Below are 19896 nucleotides of genomic sequence, written 5' to 3' on the forward strand. Positions count from 1 at the left end.
CAGAAAACAGAAACTGGCTTGTGAGAAATTGCAGTGCTGGGGGTACTTCATGGAGAGGTTTGAGAACCCCTGTACTACAGTACACGGATCCATTCCGTATAATTAAACACAGCAACATAAACATGACAAACCAAAACATCGTGAATGTGTGTAGAAACAACATGAATGTACGGAAATGTCTGTGTCCGTGCATAAATACAATGTGCGATCAGTGCGTCAAGAGCTCATACACGCATTATTATAACGTGTTTAGCAGCTTAAAATGATCTCATCGCAAGCAGAAAAGCAAAATTGGGTTAAAGGGTTAGAATAGAAATTGTGCTTCAGTAATTTTGCGTTGATTGCATTAAATGATTTTAACGCGTTAAGGATTGTAAAATTAATCGCATGCGTTAACGATGACAGCCTTAGTCGCAATATATCGCCACACCAAAAATTATCGTGCTCATTTCCATATATCGTGCGATAAATCAGGCAAAGTGAGATTTGTCTTTAAATATTCAAATCAAACTTTAAAACAGAAACTGGCTTGTGAGAAATGTCATTGTAGTCTTAAGGACTGTTCACATCAAGGACCATAACTATATTGGTAAGTATAAACAACCACCATGACAATAACAACACAGAAAAACATAATTGGAATGACTTTGATTTGAAGCGGCAGACTGCAGCATGTGCATCTAATAAACAGAACATTAATGTGTGTTGGTGCAGACGTTAATATAGTCATCGTTCTTGGTGTGAACTGGCCTTTACTGTGATTAGCTCACTTGGCTTTTAGTGCCATGGAAGTCCATGGAAGTTAAGTGACTTATTATGCAAATTGACAGCTGTGACAATGTATCCTCATCTACCTGAAAAACAGGATGCCAGTTCACAGACATGCTGACATGGCAGAAGTCTCAAATTAGTCACGGTTTTAATGCATGGGCTTTAACATGCTTGCTTATTCATTGGATTTGCATTTTTAAATCCCACCCTCCTACCAAATCCCACTCAAGACCTTATTCCCGCTGGCCAGAGACAGGAAAAGACAGAATGAAAGGCAAGAGAGAGAGAAAGAGTCAGTGGGGTTGAGAGAGAGAAAACTCAGTAATAAATCTGGCTGATGCAATCTAATGGAACATTATATTAGAATGGGCTCAGTGCTCAGTAAATAATGGAGTTCTTACAGTCAGAGAGATAATGCGCCAACCCTGGGGACAGAGAGAGAGACTGAGATGGAAAGGGAGAGACAAACAGAAAGAAACAGTATTAGGGATGATCACTGCCCTGCCATTGCATTGGCGATGGAGCCACGTCAGTCTGGCCACACAGGTGTCACAGGCCTGAGAGATGAGACGGGACTTCAACAGTGTGAGAGGTCAGTTGAAACTCAGGCAAAAAGAAACAATGTACTGTACTATGAAAAGGAGAAAACCTGACCAAGAAAACTTGTACTAACAATCATAATCAAAATTCAATGTACAAAAACAGCTAGACATATATACATTTATATAGGTTAAATGTTATAGGTAACATTTACCAAGCGGTTTAAAAAGAAAGTTAAAACTACCATGGCATACAGCTATGCAGTGATTATAGCAAATGTAATTACACAGGAAACTTAGACATCTATTCTTCTGGAGTAAAGGAGAGGGTGGAAGAGAGGAAGAGAGATAAAGAAAGAAATACGATGATCACCATGCTATTTCAGTTCAGAAATGTTAGACATGGGCGCTGTGACTCACTCACAGAGTGCCTCGGTGACAAAAACAGACAGATGTGGTGCTCTCTGAACCTAGTTCACAGTGAAATGGCAGGAACAACACATTCCTTTTAGGCAAAGAAGGCTAAAAGCAAGAACTTGACAGCAACAAACCATTTCTTCATCCATGAAGATTATGTCAGAGAATAATTGACCAGTAGTACCTATATTCCACCCATTTAAAAATGAACTCATTTTGATCTAGTGTTCCACCAATGCCCTAGTATGACCAGCAAATATACACAAGGCAGCACATGTAGTAAAAGCATTAAACACCAATTTACTGAATGGGTCTCTTTGGTTGGGGTTTTCTGCATGCTCCTGGCGCTAAGTCCAAGTCAAACAAGAGCTGGTGACAAGGGTAGTAAACCCCTTCCAAGTCTGACACTGCAGGGGTCTGGCAGACTCTGCTGTAGAATGGCAGACAATTTAATCTGCAAAGTAAACCCCGTAAAAGGAAAGCTTTCAATATTAGTCAGTCACTGACCCTGCTGATTTTAATTTAATTTGTAGTCTAGTTCTTCAGAACTCCACATTTCATAAAACCAGCAAGATCATCTAAATTTTGTTTCTTAGAGTTTCTTTTCAGTGACCTAGCGACAAGAGCGTTTCATCACCTAGTTACACTATGTGTGGGGGGGGGGACACTGCTTCCTACCTAAACATCAGGTTCAACATCGTTTGAAAACATCGTTTCAAGACATGCAATGGTCACAGACCATTTCTCTAGTACACTTTGTATCTTTTTGATCGGATTCATTTATAAAGTATCAGCTGTACATACTTCTTAGGGGGGAGGACATTACCGATCAACTGGCAAGTAGCTCCATATTATTTATTACCAACGTGATTTTTGCTTTCATTTGCTTGGGAAGTGTTAATTTTGTACTCTGTTGGCAACTGGTCATTCATTCCTTGTGAGTTACTCTCACATCTGGGCCTGAAAAGACCCTTGGCAGTTTCTCCCTCTGTCCAGTGAACAATACAATAGGATTTAGGAAGGGTATAAAGCTCCTCTGTCTATCACTGAGAAGTCAAAAGACCCAGTGAGAGGTCATGGAAAAGGCCACTTGTGTCCTGAAAGGTTGCCTGAGTGAAATTACAACTAGAGCTGCACAAAAGCACTATGGTGAGAGCGGTCGTGCATTCCCAGCAGAGCAGGGAACCGAGCAGGAGGGGTGAGCAACGTGACATTGGCCAACCCCTGGATCTCCTTTCAGGACAAAGGTCAGGCCGCTGGGCCTATAATACACAGAGCTCCCTTTCATAGCTCAGCAGCGCACAAAGAAAAAAACCTGAAAAGAGCCGAGACCCGTCTCCTTCTTGACACCCCTCTAATTTAGTTATTTTTTCCAGGCTCTCTTCTGCTTCTCTCAGTTAGAGATATGACCGAGCCTCAGGGACGTCCCATGAGCAGAGGGGAAAACTGCCAAGTACAGAGACAAAGCATTATCTTTACATCACTTTTTCAGATCTCTTCTATCCATTCCACTGCTATGCAGCTGCATAAAAGTGCAGATTACCACTACGTTATAAAAATATGTTCATACTGACAATGCTTTTATCACTGGAGTTCTCCAAATGGTTGTACTGTTGGTTGCCAGCAGGCATTCAAACTTGAATGCGGTTAAGGCAGAGAGAATCACATGAACTTTACTTTCTGCACTCCAATTTGCATTTATCGTATTGCATCACTGTATTTGCGTGAACTCAATGGGACCCACTGCCAACAGTCATTCTCGGTTGTTGCTTAAACTCAACACTCACTGACAACAAATGACTAACAGACTATTCAAGAGCATGACACTTGTGATTTCACTGCTATACTGATGGCATTTCCTCTTAGCAACTGATAAGTAATCTCAACAATAAGAGAAAACTATGCACTTTACTTAACACTTGGCACTAGTGAAAGCAGATGACCCAGTTAAACCAAAAGAGGACAATAAAAGTGAGCACCAATTTGCCAATCCAGTAAAAACACACAAGAACAATAACAAAGCAAACCTTCTGAAATCAGAGTGAGGCTTATTGCTCTTTCAATCACTGATTAGGGGAAGTTTTAGACCCTCTGCTAACCAATTACCCTATAGTCCCTATAAATAGTCTCCAAGTAATGGAAAACCATCTGCAACATTTGCTCAGAAATGACAATCAAAAAGTACAAATGAGTTTACAATTAATGAATAGCTACAAAAACCATATCAGTAAAACGAGCAGCAAAAGAAACCCTTTGAGACAAACTGGACTACCATGTTATACCGCCCAACCTCTTCATGTGAAAAGTGTTACACACAGACGAGGGCTGTGCCAGTTTAAGTCATCTGACCGAGATGGCTGCCTGCCAACTGATATTCCAGGGTGTGGCATGTTTGCACACACAAAAACCAGAGCAAAACAAGCCTCTACTGAAGCTTTCGTGGCACAGGATGAGGGGAAAATGGGGGAGGGAGCAAACAGACAAGGGGAGCGCTCTGGACTTCCTCTTTTGGAGGAGGTCATGTCCTTCTGCCGCCCTGCCGCCCATTAGAGACCACGACAGTTCACGTGAACTTCGGACAGGCTAGAAGGAAGCGGGGAGGCTGAGTAAGATGGCGGACTAAGCTTGCTAGGCTGGACAGATGGGGCATGTGTGGCGTGGGAAGGGTTAAGTCTAAGCAGGCCCCATCTGCCGACTCGTCTGTTGTGCAGGCTGGCTGCTGGCCCCTACTCGGCTCCAGCAGAGAGAATGGCCACAAAGTCGAACTGTGACTTCTTTCCATCTCTGAGCAGCTGATTACCCACAGATGCCCAGAATGTCCCAGCCCCTTCTTAAAGAAACTCTGATGCCATCAGAGAAAATATTGTTTAGCCCTTTTATGGGATTCAGTCTATTTCTGTATTTTTTGTTTACGCTTTAAATTGCTTCAAATGGTGATTTTATTTCAGTCAGACAACCATTGTAGCTAATTAGATTCAAAACGTTAACATGAAGTCAATATCAAGTTCAAAATAATCAATGCATGTTTTTGCACAATATTTTTTTTTTCACTAAATGAACCAAATTTAATACAAACATGCATTATTTATATGCACCAATATAGCTGTAATAAACCACTAAATATACATATAATTGTATCTAAATAATGCAATACATGAATGTCAACTAGGCACTTTTTAGCTTTCAAGCAGATAAATCATAGAATCCGTTTAAAATCAATTAATTTAAATGGACAGTTTAAAATGATTCACAGCAATTAAAAATAAAAAAAGCTTTTTTTCTACTAAATTTAAATCAGAGATGTTACTAAAACAGCCATCATAACATACTCATGCTGAAATTACAGGTTTTTTCCTGGGTCAAAACGAGTCTTCACTGGTGGCTGATGAAAACAGTTATCCATACACACAGTACCATGTGAACTGCATGACAAGTACTGACAAAATAAATGCAAAGAAACAATTTGTCATTAACTAATTAACACTCATTAGGGCAGGGCTTTTAGTCCAAATGTGTGCTCAGTTGGAGAATACTTATGGATTATCAGAGTTTTTTTATACCAAAAATGGGGCGATGTGAGCATTCTGGAGGTGTAAACACTTTTATAATGTCTATTTCATTCACGCTCAAAGCAGAAGAGAGCCCTTGCACAGAAAGTCCACAAGTGAGACTCACAGAAGCCATTAAACTTACTAAGTTTGAGCAGGAAATCCACGTAAGATCATTGGAATGTAGGATAGGCATTTCAAACCAAGCTAAAAAAGGTTAAAGGGTTAGTTCACCCAAAAATGAAAATGAGCCTGTGTTTTACTCATCCTCGAGGCATCCTAGGTGTATATGACTTTCTTCTTTCAGATGAATCATATCGGAGTTATATTAAAAATTGCCCTGGCTATTCCAAGCGTTATCATTGCAGTCTGCAGGTGTTTCTGTTGAACAGTCCACAAGTCATCAAATAAAACACACACATCCATAACAAAACGTGCCTCACACGGCTCCGGGGTCATGAAAAATAACCATATTTCAAACGTAATAAACACTTCTCTCTCACTTCTGCTCTCTGTCGTGCGTGGAACACAAGTTAATTTTCATTTTTGGCTGACCTAACCCTTGAAGTGAATCACCGAAATAAGGTATTAAAACAGTCATCAACACACGTAACATACCCCCATCGCAAGCTCAGCAGTCATTGCCCAGAAATCGCATTAAATTATGAAATAAAGCATAATAAAGACTTCTTTGGTGTCTGCCAAAATATTTTCAATTCAGGAAAAACCCTGAATCAGACATTCTGTTTGAAACTAAGGACCAAAAATGTAACAAAATTACTGCAACATTCACCATGTTCCTTCATTTTAAATAGCTACTAAAAAGTGGAAATATATTGTATATATTTAGCATAAATCACTGAGCCCTACTCAATACAAGTACTACACTACACATTTCACTGCAGACCAGGAAAGGAAACAACTGAAAGCCACAATTCCAAACATAAATTCCTCTCCACAAGTTCAGGCCCATTTTGTGCTGGTTCTGTCCATTCAGCTGGCAGGAATCAAAGCCAGACACTGGGAGGGGGCACACACGCAAACATGGCTGCTGTCACTGCAAGCCCTGTGATATGAAGAACACCTGGATCCGGAGGAGCTCCAACCTTCTCTAGAGTCAAAACACAAGCAAGCACAGTTCTTTCAGTGAGACTCAAGTGAGGCTATGAACATACAAACATTCCCACCTGCTTTAAGAATGCTCTCAGATAAGAGCAGCTTTAAAACATTCAACAGAACAATACATCATCTTCTCTCTATAAAGAAAACTTTACTCTATACGGAGACCAAACAAAACGTAGATTAGATGAACAACAGGGCTTATTCAACAAATGCTTCCTTGAGCGTCTTCCTTGGTAAAACACAACAGATTGTGTGAACGATTTGCAGTAACAAAGATATCGGAAGTGATTCATTTTCAACAAAAGTTGTCAATTCCAGAGGACAGTGACTATTGACAATGCCACAAAGTTGAGGCAGAGACTGGTATTAGTAGTGCAGAAAGGGAGCTCTCATGTGATCCACCCCTAATACAATAGGAACACATAACAGCAACCAACCGTGCAGGCAATATTAAGACATTAAATATGTCAGTGCGAAAATCTAAAGTCAGAAAGAGTGTGCAAACATTAGGACCCTATAAAATCAGTTGTATTTTTCCCCACACTGAAGGGCTGTGAACAAAGACAAATACAACTGATTCCGTTTTATAATTTAATATAAATTTATCACAAACAGAGGTAATGAATAAAATGTTACAAAAAGTCAATGTGGACTGCCCTTAAAGTGAGGAAAAAACAATAACAAGCATCATGCATGCTTGAATACATGTAGTAGATGAAACTGCTGCTCATTCACCCAGAGAAGTGGAGACTTAATTTTTGCGGTTTAAAGGAGACATATTATGCCCCTTTTTACAATACATGTTGACACTTGTCATGTTTGGTTCGATTAAAACAAACTCTGGTGCGATTGCTCTGTTAGTTTGGTTCGTTTGAAAGTAAGTGTGAACGCTGCCATCCAAACCCTGGTGCGCACCAAACAAGCGGACCGAGACCGCTAAAAAGATGGGTCTCGGGCTACTTCCAAACAAACTCTGGTGCAATTCGAATGAAATATGAATACAATATGGACCAAATACTTCTAAACGAACTAAAAACAGGAAGTAATGACAAGATTCGATGCTATGCGACATGATTTGACAACACGGTATAACCAAAACAAAATGAGCAGAGGGCAAACGTGGAGCAAACGATGAGGTAAAGTGCCTTTTATGAGCTCCTTGTGAGTTTGCAGGTGGTGAAAATTAAATTATATGTACACGCAAGAATGAGCGCGCTTGACATCGGTGGTTCAACTGTAAAGTTACGAAGCTACGAGAATACTTTTTTGTGCAAAGAAAACAAAAATAACGACTTTATTCCACATTTTCGTCTCTACACAAGTCCGTCACTTGTGGATGCGCGTTCACGACAGTACCATATACGCGAACGTGTGGCGGCGCCACACGCGTCATTCAAGGTACTGTGGGTCAGCATCTGACAGCATTTGCAGGTGGTGAAAATTAAATTATATGTACACGCAAGAATGAGCGCGCTTGACATCGGTGGTTCAACTGTAAAGTTACGAAGCTACGAGAATACTTTTTTGTGCAAAGAAAACAAAAATAACGACTTTATTCCACATTTTCGTCTCTACACAAGTCCGTCACTTGTGGATGCGCGTTCACGACAGTACCATATACGCGAACGTGTGGCGCCGCCACACGCTCACATCAAGGTACTGTCGGGAACTCTCTGACAGCAGACGGCGCTGAAGTGCAGCCGTTACTCTGGAAACCTGTAAAAAAAGCAGCTGCACTACTTTTTAAAACCCAGAGGGCAAACGTGGAGCAAACGATGAGGTAAAGTGCCTTTTATGAGCTCCTTGTGAGTTTGCAGGTGGTGAAAATTAAATTATATGTACACGCAAGAATGAGCGCGCTTGACATCGGTGGTTCAACTGTAAAGTTACGAAGCTACGAGAATACTTTTTTGTGCAAAGAAAACAAAAATAACGACTTTATTCCACATTTTCGTCTCTACACAAGTCCGTCACTTGTGGATGCGCGTTCACGACAGTACCATATACGCGAACGTGTGGCGGCGGTGATGACGTCATTACGCCGGATCTGGGTCAGCACCGCCACACGCTCGCATCAAGGTACCTTTCGAGAACTCTCTGACAGCAGACGGCGCTGAAGTGCAGCCGTTACTCTGGAAACCTGTAAAAAAAGCAGCTGCACTACTTTTTAAAACCTATTACATATCTATGGTTTAAACGGCCATACAGATTTTTGTATTTGCAGTGGTGTTCATCACAGCACCAAATACTTCAATATTTAGACTTAATAGGCTATTTATTTTCAAACTTCTTTTTTTTTACATTTTAATCTGGACTACAACTTGCCCTAGATATTGTTTGAAGATGTTTTGATTCTTTATTGTTTGGTCACACTTTAGGCTACGTTAAGGTATTTATTAATTAACATTAGTTAACAAACTGCCAATGAAAAATTCTTATAAACCTTCATTAATCTTAGGTCATTTCAGTATTTAATAACACCTTGTTAAAATCAAAAAGTGCAACTGTGTTATTTAATGAACAGTTGTATTTTTTAAAACAAAGATTAATAACTTTTGTAGCAAATGTAGCTATTGCTCATTATTATTGTTAATGCATTAAATAAGCTTAGCTAATGAGATCATATTGTAAAGTGTTACTTATTGGTCTTAATAATTCTTTTGCACTTTGATCTGTACAGGGCTCCAGGCTCATTCTTCCCACTGGTCACTCTTTTGCGACTAACTTTCTCAGTTGGTCGCACTAGCACATGATTTGGCCGCAATATATATATATTTTTTGCGCTACAACATGGGATTAATTAATACATGCTGATGAACTTTTATCATAGTTTATAGTTATATGGAAACGAAAGTGGTTAACATTATACCCGTTCTTTTTCATCAGTAGTATTTGAAATTAGAATTTTGTGAATGGGAGTTCTTCTGCTGTGTTTATAAGCCGGGCTTTGGGTGCTTTCACTTTCAATTTCGAATTCGCAATCTTGTAACGTTTTACAAGAAAAGATAATTGTCTGTTTTGCTTACATACATCTACACACCTTTCACTTTTTAAGACTAAAACAAAAGATGGATTAATTGTTATTCTTAATTAAAAAAGCACAACAACAATAAAACTGTAAGATACAATGACAAACTAGACAAAGATGAGGCATGGCATACACCACATGCTGTATTATACTAGGGCTGGGTATCGATTCAGATATCCCGATTTGATTCGATTTCGATTCGCAAAGCTCTCGATTCGATTCTCTATATTTTTTATTACTTTCAGTGAATATAGTTTTAATACAAATTGCTATTGATATTTCTAAATAAAAGAGAGCCTCCATAGCGTAATGTGAGGTAAACAGCAAAGATAACAAGCTTTTAAAAATGAAAACAAAAAGAAAAGTAAAACTAAACTTATAGTCGGTGACGGTGCTTGCATGTGTTTTTCCCACAAGAATACCAACACGTTCACCTTCTCTGGTTTAAGAAGCGGTCTTTTACTTTACATGTAAAAAATTTTGTGTATTACCTTATTGTATGTAAATGTTCAGTTGTTTTTGTTATAAGAAAAGATATTAAACCCGTTATAGTTTGATAACACTTTTTTTTGGCAACTAAATTTCAATACCGTGATAACACTGTATACCGTGATAAAAGCATTAGCAATTAATTGCAACATGAAAATTTGATACTGTCATATGCCTAATGCAGATTACAAAATTTGACAATATTTACACAACAGGACACTGGATATTTGAAGAAACAAGCACCTTCCCTCACCCAATTTCTTGTTTTCACATGGAAATATCACAGTGAGCAAAGGTCAGCACCTCTAATGAGAGAAGAGAAAGGCATGCATGCACACTGAGGGGTTGTGATCAAAGACACTCCATCCCAAAAGTGCTGTTGGCTTGAGACCAGATGAGGGACAAATGACAGCATGGTCACTGAGCACTGTGCTGGGAAAAGGGACTGCGGGACCAGCCCAAGCAGACCGGGAGCAGAACACATCTCTCAGGCCTTTTATAGGAATTCAGATATTCAGATACAAAATGTAACGGCACTATTTCCTCAAACCACAGCCAGTCTAACATAGACAATGAAAAATCAATGTCATTATGGTCAGATGCTGGTGAACAAGCCTTCATCTCTGGTTTTGCATCCACAGAGCAGCTACCAAAATAGGTGCTCTGCAATTATAGCTCTCAAATAAGGTGTGAGAAGTCACTGCCTGCCATTTAGAAAAATATCCATTTACACATTAAGTACAAACAGTTAGATCTAAGTTGGGAACTGTCACGCTTCTCTTTTCAGCTTATGATCTTCATCAGAAACTTGAAGCACAATAGCCGGGCCAGTGCGAGCCAGTGCTTTGAACAAGCCGGGTGGGGCTAAGGCGCAATCCCAACTCTACCCCTTAGCTCTTCCCCTTTCCCCTACCCCCAAGCACGATAACTATAAAGATAACGATAAAGATATAGTCCACATATAAACAGGAGTTTATAAGCCGATGTGGAACTATAATCTACATCGTATCTCAAACAGAAGTTATTTCATACACTCGCTGCTGTCTGAAAGTGAGTTTTGAGCTAAAATCATTTTAAAAGTCTTTAATGCTGGTGTTACAGCTGTTAACTATATGAAATAATCCACGGCGCTGATGCTCTCCAGACGCAGAGAAACTCCACTACTCCTCAAGCACGAGCTGGCCTGCTTTGGCCCAAGGTTTTTGGCCCAAGCCCCCAAAGATTCTAAAAATTGAATTGGTCATGTTAATCACAGCACTGATCGCTTACATAATTGTGAAAAAAATACTAACCCCTAACAGCATAGTGTTGGTAGCACCTCCTGATAGATAGCATTACTCCTTGCCGTGATCGAATCTATCATGATATTTCTGAACTCTGAAGTGAATCATGCAGTCTCCTGTTTATATGAAATGTCATCTCAGTCATTTCAGATGCTGAGCAAAATATTATATTTTAATGAAAGATTACATGTTTTCCTTTGGAATAACACGCACTGATGAATCGTTCATAATAAAATCAGAACAGTGCATCGGGGCTAATTTGGATTTTCTGTTGACACTCACTCAGTACGTACGGTTGTCAATCCCAAATACAGACTGTGTAAACAATCTAAGATCAGACAATACGGTTATAAATCAGTTCTGTAAGCAGCAACAACAGTTAAACAGCACAGTCACCATGATTCAAGCCAGTGAGGAGCATGGCATGTATGGAGGGAGAGAGCAATACAAGGAAGCGGGGGAAAACCAAAACGTCACTGAGGAATGAAAAGGAGGGGGTTAATCACAGCACTGATCGCTTACATAATTGTGAAAAAAATACTAAACCCTAACAGCATAGTGTTGGTAGCACCTCCTGATAGATAGCATTACTCCTTGCCGTGATCGAATCCATCATGATATTTCTGAACTCTGAAGTGAATCATGCAGTCTCCTGTTTATATGAAATGTCATCTCAGTCATTTCAGATGCTGAGCAAGATATTATATTTTAATGAAAGATTACATGTTTTCCTTTGGAATAACACACACTGATGAATCGTTCATAATAAAATCAGAACAGTGCATCGGGGCTAATTTGGATTTTCTGTTGACACTCACTCAGTACATACGGTTGTCAATCCCAAATACAGACTGTGTAAACAATCTAAGATCAGACAATACGGTTATAAATCAGTTCTGTAAGCAGCAACAACAGTTAAACAGCACAGTCACCATGATTCAAGCCAGTGAGGAGCATGGCATGTAGGGAGGGAGAGAGCAATACAAGGAAGCGGGGGAAAACCAAAACGTCACTGAGGAATGAAAAGGAGGGGATGTGTGGAGAGCATGAGTGCATACATACAAGCTCAGATTTATGCTTGCGTGCTTGTTCTTTTCTTTTTCCTCATGAAGAAAAGATTGGCAATAGAGACACTGACATGCAAGATTTTATTAACATTTAGAGCACATGTAACTTCAGCTGACCCCAGAAACTTTGATTTGCTATGACAAATGGTCAATGAGAACAGTTCATTTAACTGCTATCTCTCTGCAAATGCCACATGTGCAAACGTAAAACCTCTGCTCCACGGTCAGCTTTGTGGAGCCCCAGCAGCTGACATTTCATACATTTTCTATATTAGCAAAGAGACATGGACTTCCTTCATTGTACTGACACAGTAAAGATAAAACACATTACATTTACAAAGAATCCAATCACTGCTCGCAGATTGAGTTGAAAGGGCATCTATGGAAAACAATCCAACATCTCCACATTCTCAACGTTCTTTAATCACCGTGCCGGAGCCCCATACAGCTGAACCAGCATGCTAAAATCATGACTGCCCTGAGGCACCATGGGAGGGCTCTTTGGCTCAGATTAGAACATAAAACTCTAATTTGTTCCATTGGGTTTTGTAGTTCACTGGGCCTCTTGTCTGTCAAGTGGGCTTAGCATTTATTTGATGCCGTGTAAATGCATAACACAGCAACACGGTCTGATGCTCAAGACCTGTGGCGGCTCTACTAGGCCTGGGGGAAACACCTAAAATTTCATTTTCTTTTAAGGGCTGCACCACAAAAACAAGATATCTTGCAGAGACATAACTATGGAAGTCGAATCCTAAATCACAGAGTATCAATAAACCAGGTTTGCGCATGAAAAAAGGCGTTTGAGGCAAATGCCATCTTGTTTTGCTATTTATCCTAATATTATACCAGGACAAAAACATAGGCTAAGCAACTCTGCTTGACATACCAAAATCACACCCTTCCCTGTCCCACCACAGCACCCAGATGATTTGTTCCTCATCTTACCTTTTTTCTGTTTCTGTTCTCCATCAGTGTGGGACACAAACAGAAGGACAAACATTGGTTCTAAAGTCTTGGCAGCACATCACTCTGGATACGAGCGTCTCTTCATTTACTAAATTGACATGTCCATTCCTTTGCCAAAAGAGAAGGGAGATGAGTGATGAGGCAAGCGAAGGGTTCAGAGCTGCACTTCCTTGCACACAAGTGCTGCGTGTAATCCAGAGGAAGTGGACCACACCAACAACCACAAGCAACCTACAGCGCTTTCTCTGAACTTGTGCTCTGAAACGTTCTCAGTGTGTCTGGTTTAAACAGAGTATATTAGTGATGAGCTGACTCAGAGACTGAAACTGAAATGAAATGCACCATAACCAATCAGAAACCAGAGCATTTGGCAGGACTTGCACTGAACCTGCCAAATGCTCTGGCCTACGGTGCATTCCAAATCATGCTGTATGCCAAAGGTACCCAGATGGTAAACTATTTCCAGTGGATTTGTGAAACATCCATGGAAGGTTTTTTTTTTTTGCATGCTAATACTGCTCAAAACTAGGGGTGTGCACGAATAGTCGAACATTTGATTATTCAGTCTGAAATTATTATTCGAATAATAAAAACACTATTCTAATTTTACTATGTGTTGATTTGCTGGCCGTAGATGCAGGGAATCCATGATAAATTCTAAGCAGTAACTAAATGCACTGGGTGGCGCTGTGGAGCAAAAACACTATTCGAATTTTACTATGTGTTGATTTGCTGGCCGTAGATGCAGGGAATCCATGATAAATTCTAAGCAGTAACTAAATGCACTGGGTGGCGCTGTGGAGCGTTAACAAGTTTGATAGTATTTGATCACAGAATGTCGTCATCTGCCTCGCGAAGTTTGGATTTACTTTGATCTAAATGATCTGACAAAATGTAATTACTTCTGATCAAATGAATTAATGACACTGGTATCATCATAATATCACCACCACAATGAGAAATCACATGAAATCAAAACACAGTCGACTGAGGAAAGACAGCTGTCCATAACTGCATTCACAGTCGTGTAAGCACAGCTGTACTCCGAATGAGCAGAGAAGAGAGTGCATCTGATAGCCAAATGATCTTGAGATATATATAAAGGTTCCTTGAGGGAGAGTGGTTTAACACAAAGCGCTAAGAAAGCACACGTTATTTTTGTCAGCGCGTTCTTATTGTTATTAGACTGAGGAACAAACTTTCACCCGAGCATGTGGATATTATTGTTTCTCTCAGAATTAATACGTGAAAATTTAAACACAATAAATATAGGCCTACTCGTGTATATGTGGCCTACATTCTGTACTGTTATTGGCACAGTCTGCTTGATTTTTCCATTTGCTCTGCTTGATAATGAATGCTTTTTTATGTATTTTTTTGTTTACACGTTTTCAACCAAAATAAAACCTTGTGATATAACGTAACGTTGTTGTAAAACATTGTTGTGTAACGGCTAAATAATAAGCTTGTTCAGAAATCGTGACAAAAACTTGATAATTAAAAATAACGTCTTTCTCATTAAACCTCATTTAAATAAACAAATATTAGTTTTTTTATGAGCCCAAATATTTGAATGCAAAATTTTTGGAAAATGCCCATCCCTACTCAAAACCTTCTTGCGCAAACAGAAGAGTTGTAGAAAATAAAATGAAGGCAATGCATTTAGCTGGATGCAAATACTTACATGCAAACCCAAGTACTACCCTATAACTTTAAGATTCATGTTCTAATACTTCCACTTTTAACTAAACCGTAAAATACTTTCAACTTCTCCACCCTAAAGATGCAGTCTAAATAGCAAAAATCTGTGTGCAAAAAAAGTCCAATTACCATGCTGTAGATATGCATGAAGCACTTGTCACTTTCAAACCAAGTGGCTTTCAGTTGGTCAGCACAATGAATTTGTGTGACCATCTTAAACATACGTGAAATTTGCACGGGAAACTTTGGTCTTCTCCACACTAATACATTTTCATTTGAAAACGCATATTTTTTTCTCGGTTTTGGCCTTGCATCCACACTGAAACAGCGTTTTTGTCAAGGAAAATCAAGCTTTTTGAAAATGCTCTCCAAAGTGGATAAATTTGAAAACGCTGTTTACGTGATGTAGTGTGGACTGTGAAAACAGAGGCTTTTGAAAATGATGATGCATGTTTAGTCATGTGACACACTGTACCAATAGACATCTATGTTTATACCAGTAACTAGGGCTGCACGATTGCGATTGTCATGCGCATTTTGTTAAAAAGGCCGGTTCTGTAATCAGAAGAAAATCATCGTCACGTGCTTTCAGATGGAGCAGAATTTACTACACATAGCCGTGGTTCACTGACAAGTTACGCAAAAAAAATCGCGGACGATTTTATTGCACGATTCTGAAATCGAAGAAATCGTTTGCGATAATGACAGCTGTTTGCATAGCTTCTCAGTGAACTACGGCTCTGTGAAGTAAATGCTGCTCCATCTGAAAGCATGTGAAAATACCACATTTAATAAAATTTTTACTCCAAACTAACTTCATAACATCAGTCAAGTGTTTGAAATAAATCCTTTTGTGAGATGTGGCTTCTTACACAGAATAAGGCACGCAACAATTTACTACACATAGCCGTAGTTCACTGACAAGTTACACAAAAAAAATCACAGACGATTTTATTGCACGATTCTGAAATCGAAGAAATCGTTTGCGATAATGACAGCTGTTTGCATAGCTTCTCAGTGAACTACGGCTCTGTGAAGTAAATGCTGCTCCATCTGAAAGCATGTGAAAATACCACATTTAATAAAATTTTTACTCCAAACTAACTTCATAACATCAGTCAAGTGTTTGAAATAAATCCTTTTGTGAGATGTGGCTTCTTACACAGAATAAGGCACGCAACATCTTTCATAGTATTTAAGCAGTGATAAAGGCATTGCATTATAAATATACTTTATTTTAATTAAAATTATAATGATAAGAACTCAGATAAACCGTATATTGCCGTAGTCGTGTGTTTATTAGTCACGTTGAATCAATGAAAGCAGTTGAGTCTTCTGTTTATTCTGCTGCAGCGAGGCGTATTTGGAGTTTAAGCACGAAAGCGCCCTCTGGCCTTTGGATGGAGATTTACTGGTGATCACAGAACCGTGCTTCACTGAAAGAAACGCATGACAATCGCAGCTTCTGTCGAATCGCGATCTCGATTCCATTTCGAATGATCGTGCAGCCCTACCGGTAACTGTGCTTTTATTGTGCCATTCACTTTCACACTGCTGCTAAAGATATTTACTTTGTACACTCTTTATATTACAGTCCTATAAAGATGACAGAAAATTTACACACAATTGCTGTCCTGCGCCAAAACATGAGGGCAGTTTGCGTTTTAGATCAAACATGAGTAAAAGAGAAATAGACACGTCAGTGAATGATGAGATATTTCCTTAAATAAAATGATCCTGCCAAAAGAATTGCGTGAAAAATTATGTTGGTTCTGTCTGTATCATCTCAGTGAGCTTTTATGAGGTTTTACACATGCGCAGTAAGGCGAATTTAACGTTTTCTGACATTTCAGTATGGATTAGAAGCTTTTGGAAAGCTCTTAAAAACACTAATATGGACAGAGAGAGTTTTAAAACAAAAACTCTGTTTTCAAATGTATCAGGATTAATGTTGACGTAGCCTTTATCTTCACCACGCAAAACTCCCAAACACGTAGATTCTTATTAGAATGACTGAATTTCGCACATTAAGTGTCAACTCACGAGAACAAACACACTGGCAACGCTGAAATGAGTTCTAAGCAAAATAAAAAGTAGCTACTTTCCCATCCGTATGTGAATACCATGTGTGTCAATACAACAACCACAACAACAAGCTCAGCCTCATCCTGCATTGCATGCGTTACAGGCACACTTATGCAGTAAGACTTCTCATTTCTGCTGTCCTGACTCATTTTAGCACCAGAATGGATAAGCACAAAACTCAACTCAATTAGAAAAAGGACACTGCCCAACATGCAGAGAAAGCCCCACTGCCCCGAAGCACAGTTTAAAAGTCCCAGTCAAAACGCAAAGTTGTCTTTCACAGGAAGAGACTGATTGCTGTTCTAATCTTTGTGCTCGCATACGAGCATGATGCCATTGTGCACGTTAATGATGCAAGTTTTCTGCTCTCTCACCACAGAACTGGGCCTGTTCGAAGCACACAGACCCTTTCAATACCACATTAACATGTAGGCCGCCAAGAGGGGAAGAAGGGGGTGGAGTAACTTGGGAACAAAGCCTCTATAGTTGTCTCAAGCCTGGCTATGAGAGTTATGTAATTTGACTGGCAAGGCTGCATTTCCCCACTGGAGTACCACAGACTAATCTCACTGAGGGACGGAGCTGCTCTGGAAAGAAACGAGGACAAGAAAAACACGCTTGTAATGAGCAGAGGGCTTCCTTTCATCTGTGGCCATACCAAACACCTCCCCTCTTGCAGTCAGCAGATAATGCTGCAAATATGACCAGATCTTTGGCAGGTGGTGAGCAGGGTTCAAGGGGAAATGGGGGTAGAGAGGGCTAAAGCAAGTGCCTTTGCTAACCATCAGAATGGCGGTGGATTTAGAGTGGTTAAAAATATAATCGGATTCTGATTTACTGCTACGGGTGCCAGGAAACCATGTGACTGGCATCACATGAGGAGAAGTGGAAGGGGTTTGGGAGGGCGAGGAAAACACACACACAGCGCGTGCTGCCGGCATAATGAGCTTTGTGATCATTCTCCTTGGTTTCCACTGAAGGTAAGCAGATATAGTCTGATTTCAGAGGTAAACACCAGAAGATTTCTGAGCTCCAGAGCTCCACAGGGACAACAAAAAATGGGGGAAATTATCAGCGCTTCAGAGAGTAAAAAAGGAGCTTGACTTCACTCTGCTAGCCTGTATGCTGAGAGATAACAGCATTCACAACTGTAGCAATATGATGCTACATACAAAACTTCAAGCAATAGTCCACTCGAAAATGAAAATTTGTTCCAAACCCTGTCTTTCTTTGGTGGAACACAAAAGGAGATAAACAATGTTTTGTAAGTGTGCTTTCACACTAGCACTTTTGGTGCACACCAGGGTTCGATTGACGTCAGAGTTCGGTTCGTTTGGATGATGTGAACGCTGTCTTCCAGAACTCGGGTGCACACCCGCGAACCGTACCCGAGTCTGCTTAAAAAGGGTGGTCTGGGGTACGGTTCATGTGAACTACGGTACAGTTCGCTGCTGATGTGAACGCAATTGTACCAAATCGCAGAAGTGAACCGCTATTAATGACGTATTATTTGATAAAAATGTGTGTTTGTGTGTTTCACTCACTTTCCTGACGAGCGTGACTGACGTGCTGCAAACAGAGAGCTGTATATATAATTTCTGTTCACCTTCAGCATTCTTTAGAGCATTTGCAGTACATTTGTAAAACAGACGTAAGTGCCATTATGTACCGAAGCTTTGTAAACAAAACGAACAGTTCAAAAATATATAAAAGTGCAGAGAGCAATGTTATGCATTTGCTGCCTTCTCCTGCGCAGTCGTTACTAAGCATTGGGGTAAACAGCTGCTGGCTTGATGACGCAAACGAAGCGCGGTTCAGAGCCAAATAAAATAACATGAACGCAGTCCAGTGGGGGGCAGGGGGAGGGGGGAGCAATCGAACTTGGGTTCGGACCAGGCAAGTTAACCAAGTGTGAAAGCACCCCAAGTCTTATGAAGCCATCTGACTCTGAAATTCTGAGAAAAACAACAAGAATCAATATCATTCATTAATGCTTTGTACTTTTTGTATACCACTTGGTTGTAAAGTCAGAGCTGTGGAGGTGATCATTAGTAATAAATAATATGGGTGTATCAATGCAATGCAATATTGTATCGCCAGCTAAGTGAATTGATGTCAGATCGTCTTGCGCTGAAATGTCCAGTTTACACATCTAGTAAATAATTACTAAACTTTAAACTAAGTTATAATATAATTTACACTTTATGGAAAACAGCTGCCAAAAATCTAATTATGTGCCCCATGGAGGAAGGGCTTGATTTGAAAGGTGATAAGTGATAACAGAATTTAGATTTTTGGGTGAACTATTTTTAAGCCTTTCTTAGTACACAACAGCACACTATCTGTTCTAATACTATGGGTCTGCTGGCTTCCGTTGGGAATGACTGTCATAGGCTGCCACTGCTTACTGATGAAGAAGCATGGTCACATGAGCTGTGTGCTGGAGTGGGACCCTAGATTAGAGACAGCGAGCTCTCTGCAAGCAGTGACCCATTTTCACAACAGCCTCTACGCACACATATACACCGAGGATGCAAAATCCACACTCAAAAACAAAAACCCTTAACAAAAGCAGCGGCAGGCAGGGCCCAGGCATGCAATAAGCCCTGCTCTTAATGCACACATTCCAGAGCTGAGCCGTCCACCTGCCTGTTGGTACTAGTAGGGGCGCCAACAAAGTCAACGGCATCATTCACAAATAAAAGCTACATGTTCAAACATATATACTCTATTTAACGCAAGTGAGAGACACCAGCTCAAAGTGCCTAGTCACTATTCTCAAACTGACTAAAAATGAACAATATCTAAGGAAAATAAACATCCCACTGCAGCCAGAGTCAGACAGTTGCAGCCTCAGTTATGCTTCCTCGGTGTTTC

General features: G+C 40.0%; 1 protein-coding gene across 1 annotated transcript in view; it reads right to left on the bottom strand.

The window, feature by feature from the left end:
* The window catches only part of ankrd11 (ankyrin repeat domain 11), a 191399-nt gene that overhangs the window by 99801 nt on the left and 71702 nt on the right, over positions 1-19896 (bottom strand). The window lies entirely within an intron of this gene.

The sequence above is a fragment of the Sinocyclocheilus grahami genome, unplaced genomic scaffold (assembly GCF_001515645.1).
Source record: "Sinocyclocheilus grahami isolate Dianchi unplaced genomic scaffold, SAMN03320097.WGS_v1.1 scaffold772.1, whole genome shotgun sequence".
NCBI classification, from domain to species: Eukaryota; Metazoa; Chordata; class Actinopteri; order Cypriniformes; family Cyprinidae; genus Sinocyclocheilus; species Sinocyclocheilus grahami.